This window comes from Mauremys mutica, chromosome 3 (assembly GCF_020497125.1).
Source record: "Mauremys mutica isolate MM-2020 ecotype Southern chromosome 3, ASM2049712v1, whole genome shotgun sequence".
NCBI classification, from domain to species: Eukaryota; Metazoa; Chordata; order Testudines; family Geoemydidae; genus Mauremys; species Mauremys mutica.
Window position 1 is genome coordinate 127,707,332 of NC_059074.1, and position 24,762 is coordinate 127,732,093.

General features: G+C 43.8%; 1 long non-coding RNA gene across 1 annotated transcript in view; it reads right to left on the reverse strand.

Annotated features, from left to right (window-relative positions):
• Nucleotides 1-24,398, reverse strand: part of LOC123366243 — a 29,726-nt gene extending 5,328 nt beyond the window's left edge. The window contains exons 1-2 of the long non-coding RNA XR_006577980.1: nt 24,312-24,398; nt 11,294-11,351 (exon numbers count right to left, since the gene is read on the reverse strand). This is a non-coding gene — a long non-coding RNA (uncharacterized LOC123366243). The remainder of the gene's footprint in view (nt 1-11,293; nt 11,352-24,311) is intronic.
• Between the last annotated feature and the right edge of the window lie 364 nt (nt 24,399-24,762).

The window sequence follows — 24,762 nt, forward strand, 5'->3', positions numbered from 1 at the left end:
GTCTAACTCAGAGATTTCACATATCTAGGCACTCTGGGAGGAAGACCTGGCCTAACCTAGCTCCTGTGAAAGTGGGGCCTGTGGCTACTGTGGACTTTTAACAGTTTGAGCCATATCATCCCCTGCATCCCTACACTGAGAAGAATTAGTGTATGGACAAATAAGAGGGCAGCGCTGCCCTGTGGTATCATTTCTTCTACCCCCATAGAAGCCACTCCACAGAATTTGAGCCTTTTGACTGAAAAAGGTCTGGGTCCACACGGACTGTTGCTCTTCATAGCTCTTAAGGGTACATTCAGGCTGATGTCAGCATTAAGTTACCAGAGGAAGAGGGAGGCTGGAGCTTCATCCCGCAAAGGACCAATGCCAGAGAAACAGATGGGAAACTTGTGGTGTTCCCCAGCACCTTTCAGTAGGGACTGCCACCTCATGGATGATCTGGTCCAAAGAGTTCTGTAACATATGCATTCAGCAAGGTGCTTAGGATGTGCTTGACTTTAAGCACGAGTGGTCAGTTTAAGTCAATGGAACTATACACATGCTTAAAGTTAGGCATGTACATAAACATCTTGAAAAATTGGGGTCACAGGAACTACTGGCTATCAAGACCTATTTGAAGCCTTTTTGTGTTATATTCATTACTGAATTTTGAATGGGGTATGGCATACTGGAAAAGTACAAAAGGCATAATGGGGGATCAAATAGCAGTTTTCTTATGACCAAGTAAGAAGTGTCACTTCTAGGCATGGGAGAAAAGTTTATTTTTCAACCCCATTCAGTCTGTAGCCTTCCTGCAGAGGCAGACAATTAGCAGTGTTGGCAGCTCTCCTGATAGTATTGTGAGTCTTGCAATTAGTTAAAACCCCAGTTCCTAGAGACACATGGGTACAGGAGAATCTCAGCTTTCATTTTTTTAAACAATGAAGTTTCTAGCTCTCATGGCTGAGGAGAGAAGGTTAAAAATTCAACCCAAGGGAACCCTGAAAACCAGAAGGCACAAAAGGAACCCCAAATGCATTTTTTTTAAATCACAATGTTTAAGTCAATCTCTCTCTCTCTCTCAGGGCTCTGGCCGTGGGGGGTCTCAGGGCTCTGGTGGGTGGCCTCGGGCCTTGGGCAGAAGGGGTGGAGCCAGATGCTAGGCTTCAGAAGGAGGGATTCACCAGCCACCCATTCCAGATTCTATTAGTGTTTTTTTGTGATGTGACACCTGGTTCCTAGAAGCTGAAATCACCCATTTAGTTCTCATAGACCATTGACCAGTAATGAGGTGGCCATGATTTTTTGGTCACCACTGGCCTGGGCTGGAGATTCAACTTATTGCCTAAAGGAGGTGCAAAGGAAATGGAGGTTACTTACTGTAACTGGAAGTTCTTTGAGAAGTGTGGTCCTTATTTGTATTCCACATGTGGGTGTGTATGTGCGCCATGCTCCCCAGTTCAGAAATTCTTCAAAGCAGTGTCTGTTGATCCGCACAAGTGCAGTAGTTTTCCTTGTACTCCCAATTGAGGTATAAAAGGTAAGTTGATATCTCTCCAGTTCCTCTTCTTACCCCATATCCAACAGGATCCAAATTTGAAGGGAAAGAGTGCAAGTAGTGGAATACAGATAGGGACCACTCATCTCAAAGAACCTCCAGTTCTAGTAAGTAACATCCATTTCTCCTTCGAGTGCTGGTCTCTGTGAGTATTCCACACATGGTTGACTGGCGAGCAGTGTTCAGACTGGAGGAGGGTGCAAGGAAGCTGGTAGCAGAGATTCTTGTAGTATTGCCATCCCTATGGTTGCAGCTTGAGTTAGAGCATAGTGCACTGCAAATGTGTGGACAGAGCTCCAAACTGTCACTCTGCAAATGTCCTGTAGTGGAATGTCTGATAAGGATGCTGTGGAGGCTGCTTGTGCTGCAGGAAGCTTGTCTCTGAAGACTGGCATAGGTGTTGAAATTTTATTTCGCTAATAATGCTTGGTAATTAGCTATATGAAACTGGAGACCTGTGGAGGAAGAGACCTTCCTACTCAGGTGGTCCACTGTCTTTGGTCCTTTCTCTGCCAGGCTGTATTTCTGGTAGCGTGACCAAGTTCTTTCCATAGCCACCAGTGAATTAGGGGCAGGATTGCGAAATAAAAAGTTATCTCCTTAGGCAGGAACAAAATAACATTTTTCGGCTCTCTTTGGTGTAGAGGCACAAGATCTGGTGTGTGCCTAACCACTCTGGCTGGTTCTAATATAGCCTTGTTAATCTGGTCAATCCTTGTGGTTGCAAAATGTCCAGGAGCTAGTGTTGAGGCTCCTGGACTTCTTCCAGTGGGATCTGTAGATCATTAGCAACCCTTTGCAACAATTCCTGATGCTGAGGGTGGCTATCCAGCAGAGAAGGCAACAAAGTAGTGATGGAGTAATCCAGAGGTGATGAGGAAGCCTGTGTCAGAACCGTTGGTACCTGTTCCAGTTCTTCCACCTCGTACACTGACTGGACTGGCTAACAAGAGCAAGAGGAGTGGTACGACTCTTGAGAGGATGCGGGTGCCTACCATAGGGCTCTCAAGGTCCCCAATAAGATCAGAAGGGCTCCATCAGTCATGGTGACCCCCAAGGGAATCGGTACCAACTGTACTGGGCGAGGAAGGGGTTCATATCCAAAGGCATGGTAAGCATAGCCTCTCAACTGTCTGTCGGGCCTTGTAGCAGGGCGGACCCTGCTCCTGCCCAGAGGGGCTTGAAATGCTGCCTGCCAGGGCTTGAGAGCGGTGGCTCTGGAAGCTGGGCTGAGTAAGGAAGTGGCCGCAGCTGGGGCCACGCCCCAAACTGAAGCCCTGGGGCTTATAAGAAGGCAGGGAAGCCAGAGCCCAGACAGTCTCTCTCTGCTTCCAGAGGGAGATGGGCCTGGCTGCTTAGAAGCTGAGAAGGCACCTAGGGTGAAGCAGGGCTGGGGGACAGGCGGAGGAGCTAGGGAAGCTCCAGCCTGGAAAGCCCCAGGCTGCGGCCTAGTAAAGGGCAAGAGGTACTGGGGGTTGCAAGGGACAACCCAGGAGTAGGTAAAGCAGCAGGTCCAAACCCCTATTGCCTGTGATGAGTGGGCTGATGCTGCAGTCTGCCCCAGGGTGTGGGGCTAGACCATGACTGTCAGTGGCCACTACTGAGGCAAAGTGGGGATAGCAGGGTGGGGGTTCCCCTGGGAGGGGGAGACCCAATTATAGTTAAAGGGGCACCGGGTCCTGGGAGGGACATGGGGCCGATAGGAAAAAGGGGGCTCACCGGCCTGCAGAGGGCGCTCCGGGCTGAAAAAGAGCTAATTCCCCGGAAAAACCAGCAGGAGGCGCCGCGGCGGTGAGTAGCCCGTTTACAGGCCTCCTGTGCCTTCGTGGAGATACTGGTGCCGCTATCTCCTCTGATTCCAAGGATGGTTCCATGGGTAGCAATGGTACCATCAGTATCAGGGCACTCCTGCCTGATGGGTGGAGATGGAACTGCTCCTGAGACATCAGTAATGATTCCTCCTCCGGAGTAAGGACATTTCTCAGGAGGGCAAAGCCCTAATGGAGCAGAGACTGGGGGTAGGGGGAGGAATATATCCTCAGGTGTTACAAAGATCTCCAAACAGCCCAAAATCCAGGGAATTCCCATGGAAACACTTGAGGGAGCTGACTCATCTGTCACAGCCAGTTAGTCTTTGGATAAATGAGGCGGTACTGACAATGAGGTTGCACCTGCACTCGTAGATGGGACTAGCGAGCATCTATCGCTCCACTTCAGTCCTATGGTCACTGCTGGAACTGGCGGATCCCTCTTTTTGCATTCCCTCTTCAGTGGAACTGGTTCCATACGCTATGTCTCACCCAATCAGGACTGGCTTGGGCAGGAAAAGCGGTTCTTATGGACAGTCCTCTTCAGGGAACTATCTTTATGCTCATGAGAGTTCCCTTTAATCTCCTGGAGAGCCCTGTGAGAAGAATCTTTGGGCTTTGGTGCTAAAGGCTCTGCTTCAAGGCTAGTGATTGGAGGGACACTGCCGGTTGGTTTAGGCCAATTTACAGGGGGATCTCCCAGGCCTAGGTCTGGGAAGAGGGATCAACAAATACTGCACTTTGCATGCCTCACCCAGGCAATGTAGGTATCTTTGACACTTATCACTGAGGGAGAAGGAATGATCACAAGAGACGCAATTCTTGAACTCTGGGCATAGCCTCGCACCTGGATTCCAACACCACCTGCAACTTCAGCCAACAAGCCTACTAACTATTAAGTTAAGATATAAAAACTATTTACAACAAATTTACTTTACAAGTTATGCATGGACTGAAAGAGGACACGATTCTGACTCACACCATGCGACAGTCAGAAGGAACTGGAGTGGCACTGACTTGCCCTACATCTTACACCCTTAATTGGGAGCATAAGTGCACAAGTGTGGGTCAACAGACACTGCTTTGAAGAATTTCCAGAGTTAGTGTACCCACGGCTGGCATATTATACATAGGGACCAGCACTCGAAGAAGAAGAAATACTTAAGTCTACACACACACACACACACACACACACCCCACCAATTTAGCTAAAGGTACGAAGTTGCTCCAATTTAGTTCAATGGGCATAACTGTGTGTTCGGACTCTCCACATAAGTTTGAACATGCCTTGTATTGATTTAGCTTGTAAGTTTTAGGTGCAAGCTAAACCACTATAAGCAGGTTCAAACCAATGTGTGTCCACACACAAAGTTGCATCTATTTAACTAAATCAGTGCAACATCCCACCTTTAGTTAAACTTTGTGGGGGGGGGGATAGCAAGGCCTTAGAGCCCCTTCCTCTTTATCTTTGGCATGAGGGATTTGAAATGACTATCTGGAATATAAAAGACTAATACATTTCAATGTGGATGAATGAGCACTCCCAGAGGATGAACCTCTGAGAAAACTGAATAGGGGAAGAAAACAACCCACATGCTGAAGTTTCTGGAACTAAGAGTTTCATCCCAGTGAAAACTAAAGCCGCATTTAAAGGATTCAGGTAGCTCTAACAACAGGTGCCAAGTTCAACTCTGTGTGGCACAACAAGTAGCTGACCCAAATAAATGATTACTAAACAGAGGCTCGTTTGTATGTCTTTTTTCTGGCACCTGCTATGTTGGCAAAGTGCTACAAGTCTGCCTTAATCCCGCATACATTGACAACTGCTGGTTCCAGTTCCACTGGCAATGAGACGGACCTTGCTCTCTGAACACAGTTCAGCCCTGTCAAGCTTTCAGCTCAATGCTGATAATCTAGAGCTTCATCTCCTGCATTTAAAAGGAGCCTGCATCTGATTTCTTGGATCACATGCCCTTTTGGATGCCAGTGTATGGAGGTGGCAGAAATGTACAGACATGTGGGTTCTTCAGTGTTATGTTTCTTGGAAAGAGCTGGGAACTTGGAAGCATTTTTTGTGCTCCTGTGATAATGCAAACAGCAGAATAAATGCTTGTACAGAAGGGCCCATTAGGAAAAAATACTCTTTACCAAGTCTTTTTGGAAAGTCATATACACCTGCACCACAGTGGAATTTCTAAATATTAAGTGAAGACTCTCTATTTGTTATATATTTCGAAAGAAATTTCTTCAGAAAGCAGTTGCTATTTGACTGAGACCTCAAATGATGTAAGTGTTTTTAGAAAAAACAGGCAAAATATTTTCAGTGCAACTGATTCTAGAGAGAGCACACTGAGCTTTTTGTAGAATATTTATATAGGTCTTGATACTCACAGAGATTTAAAAAGAAAATATTTATACTGTGGTTTCTGAATCAAACAACATTAAGTATATAAATAATGGCAGACTGTACTTTTTTTTTTTAAATTAAAGGAGATTTTGAAATGGGTGACTGAATTTTAGAGATTGGGATTTAAATTTAAGAGGTTCAAAAGGGCTCCAAGATTTTGAGACCCATGCCTTTTTATAAACTTTGGTTGTCACTACAATAATTCCTGGTCTTAATCATCATCCTCTAATTTACAAGGGTGTAAATTAGGAGTTTCTTAGTTGAATTGAGTAGACATTCAGCAGAGTAAAACCAGTGCAATGAAAAGAGAATCTGGCCTTTCCCATATGAATTAGAACTGTGTATACTTTTTATTATGAAAGTCAAAATCATGTGAAACTCACCCAATTTAGGGTGCTGGATTTTTCTGTGGGTGGATTATTTGTTGTTGTTGTGGGTTTTTTGTTAAAATCTTGATGCTTGTCCCAGGTTTGTCAAAAGGTTCTCTGAGACTTGCAGACATTTGAAATGAACTTGGGCTGAGTTTGGAGCAGGGACGGCCAAACCGTGGCTCGTGAGTTGCATGTGGCTCTTTTACAGTTAGAGTGCAGCTCGCGGAGCCCTTCATACTTCCCCACATTCTCCACCTACAACTGGGGGAGAGGGAGCTTGGCGCTTCTTCCCTGTGGTGGAGCTAGGGGCTTCTGCCCAGCACAGAAGGGTGTCTCAGAGCTTCAGCCCTGCTCCTGCTGAAGCCCCGAGCCTTGGAAGGTGCCTCCCGCAGGGCTGAAGCCCTGAGTCCCAGCAGGCGTGCCCAGCTCTTGAACTTCTGAAGATTATCGTATGAGGCTCAGAGGGCCAGTAAGTTTAGCCATTACTGGTTTAGAGAGTATGGAGCAAATTTCTCTCTAATCTTCTCTCCCTCCAAGTTCCACAGAAAGTTTTATGGTTTTGTTCCAAACCATACAAAACTCATGATTATGGTTGAGTTGTGCTTTGACTTTTTGAATTTGTATGAACCCAAAAACTCAGAGTAAAACTCAGTGGGTGTGTGAACCCACACGAAATGAAACAGAAAACCCCCAAAAATGTATTGCACCCTTGGGAATGGAAATTTCCAAGGTTCACAAAGTTTTAGTACGAAAAGGAGGATGATATTACAGCATCAGAGACATTCATTTTAAGATTATGAAACTGTTCTGAAAGCCCTGAACTGCCACATTGCTTCCTGGAAACATGTCACAGTCTGGCAGCTCTATTTGAACATATACAGGTCATTCAGGAGCATTGAATATTGTGATTATGGCCCATCTACTATTTAAACTGAATTGAAATGGGGATAAAAACAATGTACTGCATATTGTTTCCAAACCATCTGTGATCTGAACAGTGGCTTGGGAATATACTCTTGTGGCCAGGATTAAGTACTCTGGCTAACTAGACATTTACTTCAGCTAGAAACTTCAGAAGTTGGCTTGTTTTGTAGCTCTGTGGAGATCTCAAGTTCATTCTAAGTTTGAAACAATCACCAAGCAGTTTTAGAACAGTTAAGCCAAATCCTGAAGGTCTTACTCAGTCCTTAGTTATGTGAAACTCCTATTCACTTCAATAATGTGTTGGGGTTTTTTTTGGTTGCGGTGGTTGGGTTTTTTTGTTTGTTTTTGTTTTAAACGGTGGGTAATTGTCTTGGATTTTTAGTTTTCTTATTCAGAGCATTACAAACAACATGGAAAGATTTGACTGCTCTCAGCCGTTCCAGTCCAACCATCAATTGTTTACATGAATGAAGAACAGCTAACCTCCATGGTAATTGAAATAATGAATGTTTCCTTCAAAGAAGAAAATGTACTACTCATCCTAAACAATGCAATGATCTAGCCAGTTTGAAGAAGTCTACTTGAATGCCAATGACTTTGCAAACTACTGCCTTATTTCCAAAGACTTTTTCTTGGGAAGGAAATCAGAGTTATGGAGATCAATGGAGAAGAAACTTGCAAGGAGAAGGGGGTGGTCAAAGGGGGTGGTCAAAGGCAGCAGAGAGATTGAAAAGTATGTGTATGGAGTTGTTTCACTTAACCCTTTAGACTTTGCTAGGTGGAAACCAACAGGGTATGTATACACTGCTGTCAGGGAGCAAGCTTCCCAGTCTGGGGTTGATAGATTTGCATCAGCGAGGCTTGCACTAGCATGCTAAAAATAGTTGTGTAGAAGTTATGGCTCAGGCTGGAGATTGGGCTCTCAAGCTGGAACTCCAGCCCGAGTTGAAACATCTTTACTGTCTCTGGTGAAAGGGAGGTCATCAGGGCTGTAAGATAGCTGAAAAAGGTCCCTAGAAAATAAAAACAAACCCAACTAATATGTTCATGTATCTCCGTAAGAGAAGTGGTAGAAGTTCCATTGCTTTTAAAACTACCTTAGACAGTCAAAGCCTAACCATTGGGAAGAACACTGTGTGAAAGCAGCACAGTACAAGCATAGATATCACATTCCATAAAGAATTTGAATGCTGGCTCCACCTATCAAAACACAGCCCTGAAGATGATGCCCTGAAAAACAGTAGGATTTTTTCGGTTTCATTCTCCTATCTGTTGCCATGACGAGAGTTAGATGCTAGGGGCCTAATTCTTCTCATTTGCATTGGTGGAAAGCAGGGCTAGCGTCACTGAAGTTAGTGGCGTTTCACTAAAATAAAACTGATGTAAGGGAGAAGAGAATCAGGCCTTATGAGTAAAGCTAAGATTTTGTCTTGCTTATTTTTAGTAAAAGTCGTGGACGGGTCATGGGCAGTAAACAAAAATTCACAAAAGCCATGACCTGTCTGTGAATTTTGCTGCTATGGCTCCATGGTTTCCCCCACCACCATGGTGGCTGGAAGCTGCAAGGTTCCCCCTTCACCCACAGTGGCTGGGAGCTGCAGGAGGGTGACTATATTTCCCAAAGAGAAAATGGGACACCCCAGCCACTCGCCCAAGGTCCCCTCCACCCCCGTGCGAGGCTCTCTCCCGTCACTGGAACCCTGAGGAGGCTGTCGACTTTCGCTGAAACCCTGCCATGGCCCTGCTGGCTGCCAGCCAGCTTCAGTCCCATAGCCACGGGGCTGAAGCAGAAACTGTCAGGGAGGTCTCTGGAAGTCATGGATTCCATGACTTCTGTGACCTGCATGACATAAATCTAGCCTTACTCAGTGGTGAGCTCCAGCCGGTTCGCGCCACTTCGCGCGAACCGGTTGTTAAATTTAGAAGCCTTTTTAGAACCGGTTGTTCCAGGACAACCGATTCTAAAAAGCTTTTAAATTTAACAAAGGCTCGGGCAGCTGTCTGCCCGGCCCTGGCCCCAGCTCACCTCCCCCTCTCCCCTGAACGCTCCGCCCTCCTTCTCCTCCCCTTCCCCTGCTTCCTGCGAATCAAATGTTCGCGGGAAGCCTGAAAAAAGGAGCAGGCAGGTAAGCCGGGCATGTGGGGGAGGGGGCGGGACGGCTCCTCCTGGCCCTGGCCAAGCGCCCCAGCCAAGCACCCCCGGCTCGGGCTGGTCCCGCCTGCACAGCTCGGACCCGGCCCAGCTCGGGCCCCGCGGCTGCGGCTCCGGTCCCGGTGCCAACCCGGGGCCGGGGAGTCGGGCCCCGCGGCTGCGGCTCTGGTCCCGGTGCCAGCCCGGGGCCGGGGAGTCGGGCCCCGCGGCTGCGGCTGCGGCTCCGGCGCCGGTCCCGGTGTCGGCCGGGCCCGGGGAGTTGGGCCCCGCGGCTGCGGCTCCGACTCTGGCCCCAACCCCGGCAGGGGTAAGAGGCCAGGGCCAGGGCCGGGACTGGGGCGGGGGAGGAGGGGTTGGATCGGGCAGAGGTTCTGGGGGGGCAGACAGGGGATGGGGAAGGGGGTGTTGGGTAGGCGCCGCGTGGGAGTTCCTGGGGTCTGTTGGGATGGTGGTGGATGGAGTCGGGGCAGTCAGGGGACAGGGAGCGGGGCAAGTTTGGCAGGGGGTGGGGTCCTGGGGGGGAGTTAGGGTTGGGGGTCTTGGGAAGGAGTGGTCAGGGGACAAGGAGCAGGGCAGGGGGGGTTATGGGTTGTGGTTTCTGAGGGGGGGCAGGATGTGGGTGGGGGGTGTACTCACTGGGCGGTTCCCTACCGGGTCTTCGGTGGTGGGTCCTTCAGCCGCCGAAGACCCAGTAGGGAACCGGTTCCTAAGATTTTGGCAGCTCATCACTGGCCTTACTTATGAGTACATAAACTCAACCAAATTACGGAAGTCCCCCATTGGTAAGTAATAAAAGCAAAAACTATTGTGGCATATAATAAGCCAAGAAAATGCATAAAATCTTCCTAGAGAAATACACACACAGGTAAGTCTCTGAAAGGGATTAATTAGACACACAAGCTTTGTTGTCTCTGTCCCAGCTGCTCTTGGGGTAGGTCTACACTTACCTGCTGGGTCGACGGGTGGCGTTCGACTTCTAGACGCGATAGTTCGAACTCCGGACGTGCTCCCATCGACTCCGGAACTCCACCGGAGTGAGTGGCGGTGGCGGAGTTGACGGGGGAGCCGTGGACTTCGTTCCCGCGGCGTCTGGACGGGTGAGTAGCCCGAACTAAGGTACTTTGACTTCAGCTACGCTATTCGCGTAGCTGAAGTCGCGTACCTTAGTTCGACCCCCCCCTTAGTGTAGACCAGGCCTAAGTGTGAACCTGTGCCAATTTTCTCACATGAGCAATTGCATTTATATGATCTGGGCATGAGGAACTCATCTCCTTTTTGCCTCTTCTATGACTGAACTTTTGGGAGATTTACAAACACAAACTCAAACTTATTCAAAACCCATGGAATTTTCTGCACTTTGTCGAGCAGCCCTTCACCAGGTTCTGAAAGGTTAATGTAGTATTGTTTTCCCCCCATGATAAAAGTAGGACCTTTGCTTGCTCAGTCTGCAGTACAAACTAAGATAATGCATCAGACCACAAAGGAGGTATGCTGGCAACACTTTTCATCAAAAATTGTAGCTTCAGTAACCTTTATTTTCAGCCAGATCCTCTCTCAAACTAGTTGCTTTCCATGGGTGCTTTGCCTGAGTAACTTGTAAGTAGTGACTGCAGGATTTGGCCCTCTGTATTTTCCTAATAAACTTTATACGAGAGTCTCTTAAATTAGAGAAGCCTTCAAAATGAGTCATTTCAAAATTTATTGTCATTTCAAAATCCCTGTATTTGATTTAATATAGTTACACTACAGTGCGCCGGCCAGTTCTGCAAATTTCAGTAATGAAACTCTCCAGATTTTCCAAAACCCTGCAGCTTTTCCAGACACGGACACCCCCCCACCCCCAGCAAGGTGTAGCAAAGTTCTTATGGACCATTGCTGTAGCCCAAATTTTTACTTTGAAATCATACCGGCAACTAAATTATCGCCAGAATCTCCTACAGTGAGCATGATTATACATCTAGTGGTCTTCATTACCTATGACAGTTTGCAAGGAACTAACAACACTCAATATAAAGTATTCTAGTGATGTTATAGTTAATGCAACTAGTAAATGTTAGCCTGAAAATGTAAATGTCTGAGGCTGAACCTCCCTACCTGGTGGATCAATGTACTTGTAGATCTGCTTGCTGTTCTGCAGTGCCTCCAGTATCCCCTAAACAATAAGACAGATGAAACCCTGTTAGAGATTCTCACATCCTGTCCCATCCAGGCAGTTTAGCTGCATTAGTGGTCTTCCATGCCACAAGGGCAGGTGCATGTAGGATTTACTCCACAGCACAAATGCACACGTTTTAGCTGACTGATTCAAACCCATAAATCAGCGCAGACTTGCTCAAAACCAAGCCCAATTTCAATCAGACAATTTCTCTATGAACCTAGTCTTAATTTGACATTGTAATAACATTGCAAACCACTATTTTGTACTTTTGCAAACCATGTACAAAGCAGGTACCCTTTTTATCTGGTTATATTTTATAACAACTTTCACTCCTTTTACACAGATGTGAATGACTGCACCGGGGGCAAGGCAGAGAGGAATCAGGCCCTATGTTTTTCGTTTGTTTAAAAAAAAAATCACAACCAGGCATTCTGCTACATGTAGCAGGAATCTAGAGAGAACCATTTGCAATCAAACAGAAAGGCTACGGAGCATTCCTGTACTCAGGCAGCCGCAATTAGGCACACCTGAAGAACATGCTCCACCTGGAGAAGAGGAGTTTAAAAAGGGTGAAACTTGCCGCAGCAGGAAGAACATAAGAACGGCCGTACCGGGTCAGATCAAAGGTCCATCTAGCCCAGTATCTGTCTACCGACAGTGGCCAATGCCAGGTGCCCCAGAGGGAGTGAACCTAACAGGCAATGATCAAGTGATCTCTCTCCTGCTATCCATCTCCATCCTCTGATGAACAGAGGCTAGGGACACCATTCTTACCCATCCTGGCTAATAGCCATTTATGGACTTAGCCACCATGAATTTATCCAGTTCCCTTTTAAACATTGTTATAGTCCTAGCCTTCACAACATCCTCAGGTAAGGAGTTCCACAAGTTGACTGTGCGCTGCGTGAAGAAGAACTTCCTTTTATTTGTTTTAAACCTGCTGCCTATTAATTTCATTTGGTGACCCCTAGTTCTTGTATTATGGGAATAAGTAAATAACTTTTCCTTATCCACTTTCTCAACATCACTCATGATTTTATATACCTCTATCATATCCCCCCTTAGTCTTCTCTTTTCCAAGCTGAAGAGTCCTAGCCTCTTTAATCTTTCATCGTATGGGACCCTCTCCAAACCCCTAATCATTTTAGTTGCCCTTTTCTGAACCTTTTCTAGTGCTAGAATATCTTTTTTGAGGTGAGGAGACCACATCTGTACACAGTATTCGAGATGTGGGCGTACCATGGATTTATATAAGGGCAATAATATATCCTCAGTCTTATTCACTATCCCCTTTTTAATGATTCCTAACATCCTGTTTGCTTTTTTGACCGCCTCTGCACACTGCGTGGACATCTTCAGAGAACTATCCACGATGACTCCAAGATCTTTTTCCTGACTTGTTGTAGCTAAATTAGCCCCCATCATATTGTATGTATAATTGGGGTTATTTTTTCCAATGTGCTTTACTTTACATTTATCCACATTAAATTTCATTTGCCATTTTGTTGCCCAATCACTTAGTATTGTGAGATCTTTTTGAAGTTCTTCACAACCTGCTTTGGTCTTAACTATCCTGAGTAGTTTAGTATCATCTGCAAACTTTGCCACCTCACTGTTTACCCCTTTCTCCAGATCATTTATGAATAAATTGAATAGGATTGGTCCTAGGACTGACCCTTGGGGAACACCACTAGTTACCCCTCTCCATTCTGAGAATTTACCATTAATTCCTACCCTTTGTTCCCTGTCTTTTAACCAGTTCTCAATCCATGAAAGGATCTTCCCTTTTATCCCATGACAGCTTAATTTACGTAAGACCCTTTGGTGAGGGACCTTGTCAAAGGCTTTCTGGAAATCTAAGTACACTATGTCCACTGGATCCCCCTTGTCCACATGTTTGTTGACCCCTTCAAAGAACTCTAATAGATTAGTAAGGGCAGGTCTACACTATGGGGGAAAATCAATATAAGATACGCAACTTCAGCTACGTGAATAACGTAGCTGAAGTCAAAGTATCTTATATCGAATTACTTACCGTCCTCACGGCGTGGGATTGACGTCCGCGGCTCCCCATGTCGACTCCGCTACCGCCGTTCGCGTTGGTGGAGTTACGGAGTCGACATGAGCGCGTTCGGGGATCGATATATCGCGTCTAGATGAGACGCGATATATCGATCCCCGAGAAATCGATTGCTACCCGCCAATACGGCGGGTAGTGAAGACGTACCCTAAGACACGATTTCCCTTTACAGTAACCATGTTGACTATTGCTCAACAGTTTATGTTTTTCTGTGTGTCTGACAATTTTATTCTTAACTATTCTTTCGACTAATTTGCCCGGTACTGACGTTAGACTTACCGGTCTGTAATTGCTGGGATCACCTCTAGAGCCCTTTTTAAATATTGGCGTTACATTAGCTAACTTCCAGTCATTGGGTACCGAAGCCGATTTAAAGGACAGGTTACAAACCTTAGTTAATAGTTCCGCAACTTCACATTTGAGTTCTTTCAGAACTCTTGGGTGAATGCCATCTGATCCCGGTGACTTGTTAATATTGAGTTTATCAATTAATTCCAAAACCTCCTCTAGTGACACTTCAATCTGTGACAGTTCCTCAGATTTGTCACCTACAAAAGCCAGCTCAGATTTGGGAATCTCCCTAACATCCTCAGCCGTGAAGACGGAAGCAAAGAATCCATTTAGTTTCTCCGCAATGACTTTATTGTCTTTAAGAGCTCCTTTTGTATTTCGATCGTCAAGGGGCCCCACTGGTTGTTTAGCAGGCTTCCTGCTTCTGAAGAAGTGTGCCTAGGAGGAGAGACTGCTAGTGAGTTCCAGTAGCAAGAGCAGCCCAGCTTGAGGCAGAGGTTAGCCATCCCCTCCCTCCACCCTTTGTGTGTGGACAGACTAACTCCAAAAGCCTTATATGGGAGAGGGGCCCTGAAGGCTGTCCCAGCCAGTGACCTGTGGTGAGACCTGGGGAGCTCTACCAGGGACTAGATAGAAGATTCAGAAAGGATCCTGGGAGTGAGCTGAACTCCCACCAGGAATAGAGAGATTGCCCAGGAGTTGTGACTTCCAGTGGGGACCCAGGGCAAAAGACTCAGACTATGGCCAAACCCAGGCTGAGGGTCGGCTGACTATGCATTAGCACACACATTTTTAACACACACACACGTTAGTCATTTTTTTTCCAAATGTCAAAACAAGTTCAGGGGCCACATCTTCAACTGGGGTATATCAGCACAGTTTCACAATTTACACCTGCTGAGGATCAGACTTCCAGTTTGATTTGTTTGGAGCGAATGTTTGAGTTCATTTTTTAAAACCTTATTTTGCTTAATTCATCTATTCCTACATTTAACAAACTAAATGCATCTGCAGTAGGTGATGTTTTTAACGATTCTGTGATAGAAATGTATTCTGCATAATCTGCAAATTGTATATGTTACTCCAGGCAGATACAGCAAGCTTATAAATAATTCCTAATTGGGTACCATCCAACAGCGTGGAGTCACCAACCCTTCACCTGCCCTCAGCCGGGCGGGGAGCACAAGGGGCGGTGCACAGGCCGGGGGCTGCTCTCAGCCCCCCAGGCAGGTGGAGGCTCTGCCGGAGCTCCCCGGGCTCCCCTCTGCAACTGGGCTCCACGCTGGCCCAACCACTTTTCACCAGGGCAGACCAGGCCCATCCGCTTTCAAAAAGTGGGAGGGCCCTAGTCCCCATCCCCCCGCCCCAGTTCTGGCACCGCTGCCCAGAAAGACACACTGGGCCATGATATGTTCTACACATTTAGAACAGGTACAGCCACCGGGCGCCATAGCACTGTCCTGCTGGACTGTAGAAAGGTGCAGTGCCATGGACTTGCCCTTGTCCTGTCCCGGCACCCAGCATCCAGGCCTCATCTGCACTAGCCCCACCCTACCTTATTATTATTTATTCATAATGAAGAGAGTCTGCAGTCAGGGTCAGAGCTGCACTGTACTAGGGCCTTGGCAGAAGTGAAATACAAAGACTGCATCCTGCTCCAAAGAGCTTGAAATATTGGTTTATGGCATGAGGAAACAGGCAGATGAAACAAATGAGGGCTTTGGGGGGAAAAGGGTAAAGCAGGGTAAGGATCCAGTTTTGCACAGCAAGCACTAGTAATGGCTTCCCACCTGCCCTTTTGTAGACATCATGGCAAAGGCGAGTCCTACACAGGAATCTGAAGAAAGCTAAAGTAGTGGCGTAATGGGCCTTTTTTCAGGGAACTTGTCCCATCCTGCTTGCTCTTCCTGGCACCTGCAGCCAAATAGTAGCTGCCCACAAGTCAGATGCATTAGGGTGGGAGAAGACTACTCCTTTCATCTTCCTGAAAACATCAGGAATTTAGAACATGGAAACTTTACTCCATTGTCTGACTATACCAAAGAACCAGTCCCATACCAAAGAAAAAAAAAAAGTGATCAACTTTCAGTAAATAGTCTTACAAAGGGAAGAAAATGAATCACTTAAAGGAGTCTAAGATCCACAAATTCCCTTGGGTTCTGATCCAAAGCCCAGTGAAGTTGGTAGGAGTCTTTACACTGACATCTGAGGGGTCTGAATCAATCCAATGCTGAACAATATAGCTCAGCATTGGAAGGGACGTTCACAAAATAATAAGTGTCTCAGGGGTAGGAAGTTTTCTTTTTAATGTCAAGCATCTCTTGGAGAAGTAGCTTGAATATTTCAAGAAATGATCTGTCAAAGTTCTCTAATAGAGAAATTCACAAAACAAATTATTGTATTCTTAAGAATTTTCCTTAGTTTCTGGGGAAGGAGCTAAACGAAAATTCCTCATTCAAACACCACTGACTGTTTGGAAAGTTCAGATCTGGACCAGAATGTAGTAACTCACACTCATCTCTAACATTTTCTACTCCTCTGGGAAACTTTATCCTGAATTTATGACTCATTTTGTGGATACAAGGAAGTATTTTTGCTGCATGTCTCACCCACATTGTTGAACAAATACATAGTGGTGTCATGCACGTTCTGCATTTTAGTTCCTAGATCAGTTACAATAGTGTACATCAGCTATAGTTTCTGTTCCACTTGACAAAGAGTACTGCACAGTTATTCAAATTAGATATCATTGGCATAGGTTACCAAACTTAATCTCACTTGCTGCTTTGTTTAGTGAATCAGAGATTTATTAAGGTGTGCTACTTCAACATTAGATACCACTGAGGTCTGTTTTAATAAACTGCCTAAGGATCCACCTGCCTCAGGCTTCAGCTGAGATCCTGTGGATATGAGTACTTTCCCGGGTGAAGGTCTGTTAGTAGCAGGTAGTGCTCTGTCCACAACTGCCTGTCCTGGGCAACCATTAGGGGAAGAAAAAAAAAAGAAAAGAAAAGAAAGATCGCAGTGACACCTCATCTGATCTCTTTGTGCAAACATATTTCTTATCTTGGTGCACAGTACCCCTTCTAAAACGTAGATGCTTGAAAACCACCATCTCAAAAATCATTGATCCCATCGCCCTTGGGGTAAAGAAAAGAAAGTGACAAATTAGGAGCCCATCAGAATCACTTTGTAAATGACGAGAGGGAAGAAGGGAGAATCACTATTAAATAAAGAGTGCTCTCTTGCCCTCTAAAAGACTACCTCCTACTAACAATTGAAATTTAATCTGCAACACAGTGCAGATCAGTAACCCCCAAGCTGTATAGAAAGTATTTTAAAATGCCCCACCCCCAACAGAATAAGCAGAGGATAAAAACCTCACAAAGGGGGAAAATTGTGAAGGCCTCCAGCAGCTCTAAAAAAAAGGAGCATCACTGATGAGCTGCATAAACTCGTTAGGATGAAAGATTGATCCAGCACAGACAACCGCTACATGTATAAAGCGAAACAAAAAAACGTCATGGAGGAACAGCTCTTGGAGAGCATCCTGTTTGATGGGTTAGTGAATCTATTGAAGCACAGAGAGGTGGACATGTAACATTGCAGTCCTATGCACACAAATCTTTAATTTACAAAGTAATGGTCCCAGCTCAGAAGCTGTCATCATCCTAATAGAAATGTTCTAAAATATGACCTGTGCAAAATTGTTATGCCCCTCCAGAGGATCAATATGCTGTGCAATAGACAACTGAGCTTTATCCAGGCACCCTTGCAAAACACACATGATAAATCAAGAAAATGCTTTTCCCACTGCAGCCTACCCCTTTCCTGCATTCTCAAACCCTTTCCCTGGCAGGATTAAATAGCAGCTCTACATTCATTTGTGCCTGACAGAGTTTTCCTTGTGCCCACAGGCACAGCCATGCATGCAGCTTGTAAAGAAGCCAGCTGCTCAAAAAGTCTCTGGCCTCTGTAGTTTGGAATTAGGGAAAACTAAACTCTTCTTCTCCCCCACTATTGTTCTCTCATTAACGGCACTGTTGCAGGTTTCCACACCAATGTGCCTCAGTTCTGTTCTGAAGGATCTACCTTTAATAGTGAGGCTAAATCCCCATATCCATTCCATCCTTGGCATCTTTGCTGAGACGTCCAATAAGGACACTTTCCCACTGGGACTCCTATCTGAGCCCACCAATTTATTTCACATCATCCACCTATTAGCTATCAAACAACATTTCTGGTCACTACTGAATTGGACTGGATTCGAATGGATGGTGGTGGGATGGGGCGGGTATGGCCTTCATAGAAGATGCCCTCGTAATCCTGGGCTGTTGTAATTGGTGTAAATTAGAGCAATCTGAAGATCTGGAAGACAAATCAACTACTGCCAGTCCTAGAATTGGAGGAACACAAAGGTGGCCCCACTTTTGCCACCCCCCTCAGATCCTGAAAAATTGTACTTGTATTCTACTGTGCATGTGATGGCTTGAGCTTTCCTGTGCTATTGCTTTTTTGAGTGATAGTCTGTTACAAGAGTGAGGGCTTGTCTACACTGGCAATTTACAGCTCTGCAACTTTCTGGCTCAGGGGGTGTGAAAAAACACCTCCCTGAGCTCAGCAAGTTTCAGCGCTGTAAAGCGCTAGTATAGACAGTGCACCAGCACAGGTAGCTACTCCCCTCATGGAGGTGGTTTTTTTTTACAGCATTGTGCCTGGGGATGTGTTGAGGGGAACAGGACCATAAGAAGTGTTTTGACTTGAGTTTAGAAGGCAAAAATCCAAAATGCTGTGGTCTGAAGATTTGATATTGGAAGTCCAAACATGACAGAGGTTTAGCAGTTCCACTGTCCAGCTTACATTTTCTATATTAAATGTTGGTTGTTTCCTACAAAATAAAAAACAGGTGGAAGTAACAGGTTGCTGTAAATTGTGCACACATTGGATGGGAAAAGAGAAGCAAAGCAATAATGGAAGGGTGGCCTTGTGGTTAAAGCACTGGACTGGGACTCTTGAGATCTGGATTCAGTTCTCAGCTGTATCACAGACTTCCATTGTGACCTTATGCAAGTCATTTAATCTCTCTGTACCTCGGTTCTGCATCTATAGAGTGACAGTAATAATATTTCCTTTCTCCTACTTGGTTTGTGTTCTCTGTTTAAATTGTAAGCTCTTCGGGATAGGGACTCTATCATACTCTGTCTGTACAGTGATTAGCACAAAATAAACAGTCAAGGATCGCCCTATAGGTATTTTACGAGCATAAATAATGTAATCATTATAATCTATATTAATTACTTACTTGGACATTGCATGTATACCAGCCTGCCAGAGTTGTCTGGCAGTAGCAGTATAGAAAATATTTTAATTTCACTTCAAAACAATTTTTCATTAAAACAAGATTTAGTAATATTTCATACCTTTTCGGGTAATGAAAATTTTTGCCAATTCCCATGAAGTTTCAAGAACTTGGTATAATGTTCATAGAGTCAAAGACCCAAAGTGATCAGCTAATTTGACTTCCTATATAACACAAGCCATATATATTCCCCCAAGTAATTCCTTTTGAACTAGAATGTATCTTTTAAAAAAATCCAATCCACCGTGACCTTGGTAAATTGTGCCAATGGTTAATTACCCTCAATTTTGTTAATTGCAGTTATTTTCATAAACATTTGCAAACATTTTACAAAAGTTTCTTCTCTGCACTTTCGGGGAAACTTTAAAAGTTACTTTAAATTGAAGCTTCACTGTTTTTCACTTGTGGTAGGCAAAAGAGCTTTAAAAATATCACTTTGTGCAAATAAAAAACTCAATTGCACCAAAGTTCATGGAAAGCTTGACATCTGAGAAAATACCTACAGTGAAAGTGTGTTATTCACCCCAGTCTAGCACAGATCCATCAAATACTACAAATTTATTATGGGCTTCTAAGGTGCTTGGTACTACAACAAGGAAACACATCCCAAGTGATTGAGCTCCTTGAGTCTATCTACTTAGTTTAACAGAGAAGACTTGATTACATGGGAAGCAGAAGGCTCTTCAATCTAGCAGACAAAGGTAAAATATGATACAATGGCTGGAAGTTGAAGTTAGATAAATTCAGATTGGAAATAAGGCTTTCCCCCCCCTTAAAAAAAACAGTGATGATAATTAACCATTAGAACCATTTGCTAGGGGTCCTTGGTGGATTCTCCATCACTGACCATTTTTAAAATCAAGATTGAATGTTTTTCTAAAAGTTCTGCTCTAGAAATTATTTTGGGGAAGTCCTATAGCCTGTGTTATAGAGGAGGTCAGGCTAGATAATCACAATAGTCCTTTCTGGCCTCGGAATCAATAAGTCACATAAAGGGAGCAGGAGACAGAGGAGGTTTTCAGTCTGAGATTGGCCTAAGAGAAAAGTGGGCATGAGGGGATACAATAAGAAACATTTGTCATGGAGGAAGATGCAGTTTTGGACACAGCCGTGAAGAAAAGAACAAGAATCCCAAGCTCTATACAGTAGGGAAAGGGAGCCAGTGAAGAGATTGAAAGTGAGTATCATGTTCAGAACAGCTACTTTGCTGGAGGGGAACAATTTGGGTCTAAGGAGGTTGCACATCAGCGTACTAAAAAAAAAAATCAAGATATGCCAAAGTTAACATTTTGGCTTGGCTGAGTTCAAATTTTATTTTTTCATAATGTTGACAGATTATATAAGCTCATTTTAAAGCTTTTTTATATTTTAACACATTTTTAATGACATGAAATTATTGGTTTTCAGCATTTTTATTTTCATAAATTTAATTTTTCCACCGATGTGAGAAATTTTTTGAAGGGGCAGACAGTAGTGGGTCAGACAATTTAATGACAGTAGATACAGATTCAGAAAGCTAAAGCTTTATAACCATTTAAACACAAATTATCAACATATGTCAAAATATAAATAGTAAATATCCTTAAGTTAAACTCTGATAGAAGAATGTTCTCAAGCAACATTCTTCTATCTGTAAATTTCAGACATCGCCAATGGAAATTTATTTTTGGTCGGTTTGTGTGTGTACAGTGAAATTTTCATTTACAGACATTTACCACTAACAATCTAATCCTTCCAAACCTATTCATGTTGTATGCAGAGCTAATTGGAAAATAGCACAGGTTTGTGTAGATAGAGTTGGTCAAAAACTTGTGCTGGAACTTACAGCTAACAAGTTAATCCCATTTCCAAGATATATCAAGGACATGCCCTGGGCCAGAACAAGTTTTATGGAAGACTCAAGGTGATCAATAAATATGACCTATTGTTGAATGCAGAAATTTATATACAAAAGAGATTGTGACTTTCACCACTTTCAGTCACATTTGTTAAGCCATGATCTCATTTAATTAGCACATTGGAAAAAGGGCTAAGCTAACATTACGATTATTTTGGATTTAAAATTACTTCTTTCCTAATATTGTTAGCACGTAAAATGCTTTCTGTCCTAGTGAGAAACTCATTATTTAAGGAACTAGGCCAAACTTCACTCAGTTACACTGGTGCAAGCCCATTATATTCTTATGTTTTCAGCAGCCACGAGGTAGCCATTCCAGATGAGGGTTTTTTTGCACTTCGCTGTGCCAAGAATTCTTTGAGAATTTATGAAAAATGTCAAATATCATAGGCCAAATTCTCACAATTACACTGATATAACCCCATTGAATTCACTGCTGGCATAAGGCACATTTTTCATACATTTTCAAAGGATTCTGTCAAGAGCAAGATACAAACGAATCCTCATTGGGGGGATAGCTCCTGGCCGCTGAAAACACGTTTATTTCCTTATCTTACAAGCTCTGACATATTACAAATGCCACACACACTAGCAGAGCTTTGAGAGTTGCTGCTGACATCAGGGGGTTGGAATGTGTCTGCCACAGATGTGCAGTGAAGAATTACAATTAGATTCTTGAAACCAGATGAGGTGTGAGAAACTACTGCACTTCTAATGGGGCCAGTTCTGTCTTTGTTAAATATACTGTTTATGTTAAAGATGTTTTACGATCATTTAAAGTCAAACCAGAGTGTGAATTCACCTGACATGAGAAACCACAGCTGGGAAAAGGCTTCTTTCTCAGCAATTTTCCCCCAATAAGTTCGCTCTGGGATTTTAACTACATTAGCTTATTTGTCTTAGTTCAATTTCTTTCTCCCTCTCTCTCAAACACCAAAAAACCCCACCTTTATTTTATCAAGAACAAAGGTAATGACCTAAATATGGAAAGAAAATAAATCTATACAGAAAAGCCCCAAAACATCTTTCCTGTCTGTAAGAGAGGTGAATAAGACTCACTCTATTAAAAAAAAAATACAAAATGTTACAACACCCATCATATGTTGATCACAAAACATATTAATCAAATCAATGCAATACTCCAGTGATATAGATATGCTTTACTCACATTCTACAGAGAGGGAAAACTGAAATAAAGCAGGTTTAAATGACTTGTTGAAGGTCACAAAGCAAGTTAATAGTAGAGCCAGGCATAGCATTCAAGGCTCCTGAATCCTAATTCTGTAACCAACCATCTAGACTTCACTGACACGTTATCAGGGCTCTTCCTGAGTGCCATCCCCCATTTGGTCCCATTACCCTACAACAGTATGTATTATTGAAAAGTATTCACTTTTCCCTTGAACACTGGAAGTCAAATTTTCCAATACTGCAAAGTCCTTTAGTTGCTTGATACAAAACTCAGTTGTAGGATCTGATTTCTAGAAAATAGCAATTGTATATCATTTAGACTCTTTGGCGCCTATTCCTCTGAACAGGATGTTTCTTGCAGGAAAGCCCCAACGCAGTAATTACCGTAAGGTAATTAATTATGTCCATAAAGTTAGAGACTCAAGTATTCAGATGTGTGTCCACAGTTCATTTTTTGAATCTTCCAATAGGGAGGCTAGGCCTCTGACCTTTGGAAAAATATTCCTTAATGTCTGAACCAGATTATAGGGTAAGCATGGCCACTGTAATGGACAGGGCACAAGCCTCGGAATCAAGAGACCTGGGATGAAATTCTGTCCTCACTGAGGCCAATTGTAAGTGTGCCATTGATTTAAATGAAGCCAGGATTTCACCTCTGGGTTTTATTCCTGGCATTGCCTCTGGCAATGATCTTTGGCATCTTTAACTTCTTTGGAGTCCAGGTAGCACCTTAAAGACTAACAAATTTATTTGGGCATAAGCTTTCATGGGTAAAAAACCCACTTCTTCAGATGCATGGAGTGAAAATTACAGATGCAGGCATTATTATACTGACACATGAAGGGAAGGGAATTACCTCACAAGTAGAGAACCAGTGTTGACAGGGCCAATTCAATCAGACTGGATGTGGTCCACTCCCAATAGTTGATGAGGAGGTGTCAATACCAAGAGAGGGAAAGTTGCTTTTGTAGTAAGCCAGCCACTCCCAGTCCCTATTCAAGGCCAAATTAACGGTGTTAAATTTGCAAATGAATTTTAGTTCTGAAGGTTTCAGAGTAGTAGCTGTGTTAGTCTGTATCAACAAAAACAACGAGGAGTCCTTGTGGCACCTTAGTGACTAACAAACTTATTTGGGCATAAGCTTTTGTGGGCTAAAACCCACTTCATCAGATGCATGGAAAGATGGGAGTTGCCTTACCAAGTGTGTGTGTGTGTGTGTGTGTGTGTGTGGGTCAGTGCTAACGAGACAATTCAATTAAAGTGGAACTAGGCTATTCTCAATAGCAGAATACCAAGGGAGGAAAAATCACTTTTGTAGTGGTAGTGAGGGTGGCCCATTTCAAACAGCTGACAAGTTTTTTCCTCCCTTGGTATTCTACGTTTTTATCTGAAAAAGGAATCACAGTGATCACTTAAACAAAACAGACAATCTTATCATATGATATCTGAAATGCCATAACACAGAGAAGGAAAATAATGTGATATTTCAGATACTGTCCATCACTTAATTATTTAATGCGGTATATAATCAATTTCTGAAATTCATTACTGCGCTAGTCTGGTATGGTACCTGGCATTTTTGAAGGGGTGAGAATTATTTAATTTCATGGCCACTAGCAACAGTTGTAGCTATGTATCTGAGATACAGATATTCAAATATCATGATACCTCCTAAAAAGTCAATGCGGTATCTTTCTTCCATGCAAGTTATTGACTTGATATATTATTTGGATGTTTTGTTTTTCCTTTTCCTGAAGCTTCTGCAAGGGTCCACTGTCTAAGGCAGGGTAACACAATCAGTTCAACAGTGGTTTAACCCAGGTATGCCAATATTTTTTTTCATGGGGATAAGTTTTCTTCAACTAGTTGGCTATAAAGGTGGATCATAAAGTAGCTCTTTAGAGAAAAACAAGCCCACTTGATGTTCCCCTCCATCCAGCTCCAAACATGAACCATGAAGACACATGAAAATGTACCCTGAATACATTTTAAAACAAGAAGCTAACAAAGTGTTCTCCAACTGTGTTCTGCTTTTGAGAGTCCTAGGTCTACAAAGTCATTAGAAAATTGAAAAACAAGAAATAAATTTAGAATAGGTAGTAAAATTAAAATATATAGGCTTAGTTTCTTACTCACACTTTAGATTTTCTCTGTTCTGGACTCTACTTGTACCCTGAATTTCGAGACGAGTAAATGATATGAGGTGTATATTTTGTGGCTGGGACATCACACTGCTGTGACAGTATGATGATTGGTTGCGTTTCCTCTGATGTCACAATTCCATCAGCCAACAATGAGTTGTATTTGAGACAGTAGGAGAGGCTCAAGGAGTGGCTCTGCCAGCAGATGCAGAAGAGGTGGAGGGAAAAAGATAGACGGAGAGTAAATAGAAAAAAAAATAGAAGGGACACAGCAGCAATGAACTTTGAGGACAATCTATCCCTGCCAGCATAATTAAAACAACGTGGGCTTTTTTCTCACTTCTGCTGAGCCATGAAGGGGAATAAGCAGGTGGGAAGGCATCTGTACGGATGAAAGGGGAGGAGAGCCAATGCTACATTCTTCCCCTTGTTATGAGCCTTCAGAA